General features: G+C 54.4%; 1 long non-coding RNA gene across 1 annotated transcript; it reads left to right on the forward strand.

The window, feature by feature from the left end:
• The first annotated feature begins 544 nt into the window (after positions 1 to 544).
• Positions 545 to 4,248, forward strand: LOC102424126. The gene is made up of 3 exons (XR_330470.3): positions 545 to 605; positions 2,370 to 2,523; positions 3,925 to 4,248. It is a non-coding gene; the product is annotated as an uncharacterized LOC102424126 (long non-coding RNA).
• Positions 4,249 to 6,338: the final 2,090 nt, after the last annotated feature.

Here is a 6,338-nt window from a genome sequence, read left to right on the forward strand (position 1 = left end):
TTTTAGAGAGGAAGGGAAAGGGAGAGAGGATAGAAACGTCAGTGATGAGAGAATCATCCATCGGCTGCCTCCTGCACGCCCCACATTGGGGACCAAGCCTGCGGCCTGGGCTTGAGCCCCGACCGGGAATCGAACCGGCGACCTCTTGGTTCCTGGGTCGGCGCACAACCACTGAGCCACGCCGGCCGGGCAGAGTGCTGAGTTTCTCAGAGGAACCGGCCAGTTGTGGTGCCGGGGGATAGAGGACGTCCCTGAGCTCACACAGCTGAGTCTGCTGGCCGGCGGGCGAGGCGCACGGAGGAAGGGAAGTCCTTGCTTCCGTCTGCAGGAGGCCTTCCTGCTGTGGCGAAGGTGTCGGCACATTTGTTCTGTATTCAGGTCGGGGGCCTTGGTCACCCTGAGGCCCGAGGCCTGCGTGTTAGGGGCTCTCTGTCACCAGCCCGTCCTTCAGGCTGTCTCTACGCGTGGACTGCTTCCCGGGGGCGATTTCCACCCACAGGGACCCGCCCGCGCTCACCTCTCCCCTGTTCTGTCTCCTCCCTGCAGCGGCGCTGATTACTACGACTACGGCCACGGGCTCAGCGACGAGACGTACGATTCCTACGGTGAGTGCGAGGCCGCGGGAACCGTGGACAGAGGCCTGAGGGGAATTCAGACAGGAGGACGGTGCGCAGCCGCCAGCCCCTGCCTGTCTGTGTTCACATCCTGGGAGATGTAAAATCCAGCGAGGAGGGAGCCTCGCGGAGGACGGCGGGAAGGTGGATTCGCACTGGGGGGGTGGGGGGGTTCTGTCTGGGTGATGCCCTGGGTTGGTTTCCTCCCTCATGGCCCAGCTGGCCGCCCGGCCCCTGTTCAGATGGGATTCCCGGAGTGTCTCTGTTCTTGACGGGAAAGGGACATGAAACCATTTGGGAGGACAGCCCTGGAGTGACCTTCCCACCCATCCTGATAGTTCAGTTCACCCCCAAGCCCCAGGCCTCTGAGCACCTCACAGAGGAGCCACTCTGTAGGGGTGACAGGACCCCGAGCCGGGGCGGAGGTGGGCGCTCTCGCCGGCTCCGGGGGAACCCAGGCCCCAGCCTCCGCAGGCGGAATGACAACCGGTTTAATTGAAAGAATTGGCGGCGGCTGCGTCATGATCGGCAGGGCTCGGGGCTCGGAGGACCGAGGCTGCAGTCACGGCTGCGCCCGGCCCCCGGGTGCACCTCAGGCTCTGGGTGGTGGGTGTGCTGACGTCTGTGGACGCCCCTGCAAGGCCGTTTCCAGGCGTTTCCTGTCGAAGTGCCTTCCTCCCATCGCCCGCCCCCAGCCGCAATGACTGCACCTGGGATTTTCACTTTTTTATTTTTATGATTCGGAGCAGCCACTCGAGAGAAGCACGTTGGTCTGTTGAATGCCGTGCAGTTAGATGGATGCAAGTTAGCGGGCGGGGTGACGCTGATGCATGTTTGTGTCCAGCCTTCTCCTGGGCAGCTTTTTAAGTTGGTCTCCGGGCCAGGGGGCGTGGGGTTGCTGGGGTGCAGGGGTCACGGCTTGCTGTCGAAGACCCGGGGTCTCGGAGGTCCTGCGGCTGAGCGGTGTGTAACTTCAGGCGGAAAGACGATGGGTGCCCTTGTCACTAATGGATCAGTGTCACGTGCGTTACAGGTGGCGTTATGCCACTGACTTCCCTCACGGTCACGAAGTGTGACCGCGGTGAGACCTGCACCCAGCACGGCTCTCACTCGGCCTTCCTCCGAGAGGACCCGCGAAGGGCAGTGCGGCGTTTCTCCGCCCTCGTCCGCCCTCCCCACGTTCCTCTCCAGTTGTTCTTCTGCCTCCACATGTCTTCTTTTTTTAATTTTTGTTTTTTTTTAAAATATGTTTTTATTGATTTCAGAGAGAAGAAGAGAGAGAGAGAGAAGCATCAATGATGAGAGAACCATTGATCGGCTGCCTCCTGCACGCCCCCTACTGGGGATCGAGCCCCCAACCCGGGCCTGTGCCCTGACTGGGAATCGAACCGTGACCTCCTGGTTCAGAGGCGGACACTCAACCGCTGAGCCGCGCTGGCCGCTGGCCGAGCCAACTTCACAGATTTTTTTCCTGTGTTTTCTTTGTTAGAAAAAAATCTAAGCCACCCTTTCCCCAGGGGAAGGTTCCTGCGAAGTCAGTTGCCACGACGGGTTTCGGCGACGAAATGACCGTCTCGCACTGTGTTTGTCATTTTTTTTTCTCGGTGAATTCCCGTGGGTGTTTCTCTGGGTGCGTCAGGGCTGTGTATCTGTAGTATGACATCGCGGTAGGTTCAGGGCCGAGTTAGACCCCGCAGAACAAGGCCCGCGGGACCGGCCGGTGGTCTAATTGTGATCCATCTGTACTGGTTCCAGGGCAAGAGGAGTGGACTAACTCGAGACACAAGGCTCCCTCGGCGCGGACAGCGAAGGGCGTCTACCGAGACCAGCCATACGGCCGCTACTGATTGTACTGACTTTCTGATGTTGTGAAATAGCCCATCTCCACCCGTCCTGTAAACTGTTCAAAGTAATTTTTTTCTATGAACAATCCCCTTTTTAAAATAAATCAAAATGCCTAAAAATCTGAATGGATGGAACTTAAAACTACTTTGTGGAAACATCAACCTGGGAAGAAAGAGAAAAAAAAATAAAAAAGACATGTAAAATTTTGTTATTTCCAACCTGTATATGAAAAAAAAAAAAATAGGTCATCAAAAGGAAAAAAAACACACACAACTTTGATTAACTAGTGTTAAACAAAAAAAATAGGTTTACTAAACGTGTTAATCCATCCTTTAACATACGCCTCACCTTTCATTTTAAAGGTTTCCATAGAGGTTAGTTATTTTATCTTTCAGCCATATGCCAGTTTTTTTTTTCCCTCGCGTAAAAAGGGAAGCCAATTACAAGTGCAAATAATGTGGTATTCTTTTTGTAACTCCAGTCTTGAAATGTTCTGTAGTGTTAAGCAAACTTTCCTCTTGCTTGATACTAAATAAACTTTTGAAAGAAATTTTCCTGTGTGTGTGAGCGAACAGTTTCATGCTTTCGTACTTAAAAAGGCCTTCCTAAATAGCTGTAAACAGGGAGAGCGCTCGCTTAACGACGCTCCTCATAGAAGGGTCACGCTAAACACCGTACGACTTCCTTTAAAAACGGCATAAAACTAAACGCGCCATCCTAGAGCCACTCTCCGTAGACCTAAACGCTGCCTCAGAGTCCAGGGGGTGTCCGGACCAAAGCTTGCTTAAACAGCTGGTTTTAAACGAACGCCTGAGTTTCGGGGGAAGGATGCGATCCGTTCTCATCTTGTCGAGCGTTTTCTCACTAGCGCCACTTTGGATTTTTTTTATGAGAATTTTGGTGCCTTAATGCGCTCCTCGCCCCGTGCCGGAAGCCATAAAGCCCACGCTTTTAAAGACATTGACTAAATGGGGCCGCCCTCGCCAAGGCCAAGGATGTGTGTGGCCCTTAAACGGTCTTCATTGCCAAAGGTAAATAAACCAAATAAGGTCTTAATCGCACTTAAGTTATCTTTAATAGAACGACTAAAACCAGGGAGCGTAGGACGGAGGGAGTTGCCTTAGAAGCCCCAGACGGGGTTCCAGCTCACCTAAATGCTCAGCTTAAAAAGTTTAATGCGTCTCAGTCATCTAAAAAGCCGCAGCTCAGCCCGTGTAATTGGGGCCAGTTATTCCCCTCTTAAACCAATGGAAAACCTCATAACTAGTTGTTTGTCATACATTCTTGGGTTAGTCCCTGAGGGCACGACTTAACACTGACAACGATTTCATAAAGTTATTCTTTAATCTTTTGGCATAAGTTGTCTTTAAAATTGTAGCTTATGAAACACGAAAATTTATTATTTTTTTAAAATTTCTTGAGGCCTCTCCTTCTCTTTGACTAAAAAGGTGTTTTCTCTTGTTAGGAGACATGGGCCGAGTTGCGAAGCCGAAGGAAGGCTGGGCCCCGGCGCCGAGCGGGTGAGCGTCTCCTGCCCGCGGCTGTGACGCGTCGGGAAGATGGCGGCCATTTCTCGCTCATCTAGTCGCACGGGCGGTGCCCCTGGCTGGTGCCTCTTACCAGCACCGGCGGCGGCGGCAGGTTAACGGGTCCCGTCAGAAATGAGGCTTCTGGAGACGAACAAGCCAGCCCAGCTCAGCTTTGTTTACACACTCAATTACTCTCTCCAACAGAAATGGAACAGCCTAGCCCGGCCGGCGTGGCTCAGTGATTGAGCCTCAACCCAGGAACCAGGAGGTCATGGTTCGATTCCCGGTCAGGGCACAGGCCCAGGTTGCGGGCTCCATCCCCAGTGTGGGGCGTGCAGGAGGCAGCCGATCAGTGATTCTTTCTCATCATTGATGTTTCTATCTCCCTCCCTCCCTCTCCCTTCCTCTCTCTGCAGTCAATAAAAATATATTTAAAAATATATATGTACCTAGCCTGGTCAATAACATGCAAACATTTTCCAAATTATTAAGTGAAAGAGACTTGTGTGATATGATCCCAATTTTATTTTTTAAAAACTGTGTGTCCTCTCTATCTTCATAGGCAAGAAATTGCACAGAATGATGGGAATTTCTTACAGTCATCATCTTGGGCTTGTGGAAGTATGATTGTGCGTGTGTGTGTGTGTGTGTGTGCATGTGTGTGTGTGATTTTCAATCCTTTCTGAAATTTGCAAAACAATCACTTTTATACGAATGTTACAAAGTTTTAAACCTGGGTGTCTGGGAAGGGAGGTGGCATTCACGAGGCCTGGCTTTCCAGGAACATTCCCGAGGCAGACACTTGGGACCTTTTTAAAGTGTTCGTGTGTGGGCTCGCCCCCTGCTCGGGCCTCGCTCTGGGGCAGCGCTGTGAGCATGAGGCCTGGCCCGGGTAGATGCTGTGGGATGAAGTGAGACCCGTTGCCGGAGGGACGTGTGACCTGGAAGGGGACCTACGACGTGAGGCCGAGTCCTCCAGGTTGACCACAGATACTTGTTACGTGTGGGGCATCCCCGCACTGTTTCCAGTCGCCCCCAAACCAACGGAGGTCGCCTCCCAGGGTCGCCTGCAGGTTCTGCATGAGGAACCGTCTTCCCACGCTGGCTGCCTCTCACCCACCAATGCCGCCGCGGGAGGACCTGCCGCCTGTGTCCCCGAGGCCCTCCCTTGGGGTCTGCTTGGGGGGAGCGCAGGCTGTCGTGGAATCATGTCCCCTGAATCTCCAGAACCTGTGAGTGCTCCCCACACGGCAAAGCGGCTCTGCAGGTGTGACTCGGGCCTGGAGGGGAGGTCACCCGCCCCGTCCAGGTGAACCCGCCCTGGTCACTGCGATCCCTGTAAGAGGGTCAAGGTGGGAGGACGCGGGTGTGAGGACAGGGCCAGGGGTGCTCTTGGAAGATGGAGGAGGGGCCACGTGAGCCACAGAACGAGGCCTTTTCTAGAAGCTGGACAAGGCCGGAGAGGGACCCTCCCCTGGAGCCTCGGACAGGAACACCCCCCACTGCCCCCACCTCGCCGTGAGCTCAGGGAGCCCCGCCCTGCAGGTCTGCCCTGGGGAGCCTCCGGATGATACATCGGGGCTGTGTTAAGCCACTAAGTGGGTGGCAGTTCATTACGGCCGCCATCGGAAAGGGACCCACACACCTGAGACCTCTTAGGGCCTTGAATGTGAGCTGAAGAGGCCGGGCGTGGAGTGAGGCCTGGCTGCCTCGCATCTCCTGGCTCTGCAATGAGCTGGGAGGAGGCAGGTGGATGAGTACCTCATTTCCCGTTTCCCGGTGGGTTCCTGCGGTTACTTAAGAGAAAGCTCAGCAGGAGGGGCTGGGAGGGCAGGGAGACGCCAGGGGGATTTAGTCTTCGTTCCTTTAAACACCAACAGCATTTCACATTCGGGGAGGGGCAGGCACACCGTCTCAGTGCCTCTCAGGGGAAATGTATGGCTCCTATTAGCGATGCAATGGGGTTCATAGCCGTGGGTAGAGTTTTATCATTTCTATTTACTTATTTTGTGCTTTGTCTCACTCCCCGTGAAGGGATTTGGGGGTGGTTCCTGCAATGCGTGCGCGCTGCCCAGTAGGATAAAAGGAAAAGAGGAGGGAATGGGGGCAAGAAGCAAGTGGGGCTGAGGCATTGAGATGCGACCAGAGGAAGGTGAGATTGGGAGCCTGAAATGTGCCCCTGAGCCTCCCAGCAGCCAAGGCACAAAGGGACTGGGGGTCACTGGAGGACTCAGGTGTCCACAAGTTACATCCTCCGGGGAGAACAGGGGCAGGAGCCATGGCGGGGGCAGAAGGCAGGAGGGTGGGAACCAGGAAGCCTTCCTGGAAGAGGCAACACCTGCATTTCATC

Source organism: Myotis lucifugus, unplaced genomic scaffold, assembly GCF_000147115.1.
Source record: "Myotis lucifugus unplaced genomic scaffold, Myoluc2.0 scaffold_307, whole genome shotgun sequence".
NCBI lineage: Eukaryota > Metazoa > Chordata > Mammalia > Chiroptera > Vespertilionidae > Myotis > Myotis lucifugus.